Source organism: Hydractinia symbiolongicarpus, unplaced genomic scaffold, assembly GCF_029227915.1.
Source record: "Hydractinia symbiolongicarpus strain clone_291-10 unplaced genomic scaffold, HSymV2.1 HiC_scaffold_77, whole genome shotgun sequence".
NCBI classification, from domain to species: domain Eukaryota; kingdom Metazoa; phylum Cnidaria; class Hydrozoa; order Anthoathecata; family Hydractiniidae; genus Hydractinia; species Hydractinia symbiolongicarpus.
The window spans coordinates 1-1,293 of NW_026633936.1; the positions used below are offsets into that span (position 1 = coordinate 1).

Consider the following 1,293-nt stretch of genomic DNA (forward strand, 5'->3'; position numbering starts at 1 on the left):
TCCGTTGTCGTCGTGAGAGTAAGGGCCAGTGCCGCAACGAGCGCTTTGTCTCCACCACTGATTCGCCATTTACACCTAGAATGCCCACCGTCTGCGGAAGTGACCAGTTGCGTTGAAAAGAGGCGATGCATAATGTGTCCTGCTTTACACGAAAGGGTTCTTCTCCATTCGGAAGCGAGCAAACAAGAATTTTTGCGCTTTTCTTGCATTCGACGCAGTCTTCGTGAGCTCAGCAGATTTCTATTTTTAGGCATGGTCCCAGTGGGAACCTCCAAATATTGCAACGCCGGCGATGTTTCACGCCGTCATGCGGGATATTGGGAAAAGTTTTCAATTAGCAATCACCACGCCTCGGTTAAACCTCATTGGCTATGGTAATGCCACTGCGCAAAGCTAACCCAACAAGAACGGCAACCATCGCGTGCTTCTTTAACGTTGTCGATTGCTTGTGGTTACGGCATTTTGGTCCCCACCTCGCCTTTCCCTTGTGCCACTTAAACAGTTTTCATATGCATAGCCGAACTAAGACAAGTGTCCGTTGTCGTCGTGAGAGTAAGGGCCAGTGCCGCAACGAGCGCTTTGTCTCCACCACTGATTCGCCATTTACACCTAGAATGCCCACCGTCTGCGGAAGTGACCAGTTGCGTTGAAAAGAGGCGATGCATAATGTGTCCTGCTTTACACGAAAGGGTTCTTCTCCATTCGGAAGCGAGCAAACAAGAATTTTTGCGCTTTTCTTGCATTCGACGCAGTCTTCGTGAGCTCAGCAGATTTCTATTTTTAGGCATGGTCCCAGTGGGAACCTCCAAATATTGCAACGCCGGCGATGTTTCACGCCGTCATGCGGGATATTGGGAAAAGTTTTCAATTAGCAATCACCACGCCTCGGTTAAACCTCATTGGCTATGGTAATGCCACTGCGCAAAGCTAACCCAACAAGAACGGCAACCATCGCGTGCTTCTTTAACGTTGTCGATTGCTTGTGGTTACGGCATTTTGGTCCCCACCTCGCCTTTCCCTTGTGCCACTTAAACAGTTTTCATATGCATAGCCGAACTAAGACAAGTGTCCGTTGTCGTCGTGAGAGTAAGGGCCAGTGCCGCAACGAGCGCTTTGTCTCCACCACTGATTCGCCATTTACACCTAGAATGCCCACCGTCTGCGGAAGTGACCAGTTGCGTTGAAAAGAGGCGATGCATAATGTGTCCTGCTTTACACGAAAGGGTTCTTCTCCATTCGGAAGCGAGCAAACAAGAATTTTTTGCGCTTTTCTTGCATTCGACGCAGTCTTCG

The 1,293-nt window shown here is 49.3% G+C and overlaps 2 non-coding genes across 2 annotated transcripts; both read right to left on the reverse strand.

Annotated features, from left to right (window-relative positions):
- Positions 1 to 256: 256 nt before the first annotated feature.
- Positions 257 to 395, reverse strand: LOC130629345 (U4 spliceosomal RNA). The gene has a single exon (XR_008981943.1). It is a non-coding gene; the product is annotated as a U4 spliceosomal RNA (small nuclear RNA).
- Positions 396 to 790: 395 nt separating this feature from the next.
- Positions 791 to 929, reverse strand: LOC130629347 (U4 spliceosomal RNA). Its single transcript, XR_008981944.1, has one exon. It is a non-coding gene; the product is annotated as a U4 spliceosomal RNA (small nuclear RNA).
- Between the last annotated feature and the right edge of the window lie 364 nt (positions 930 to 1,293).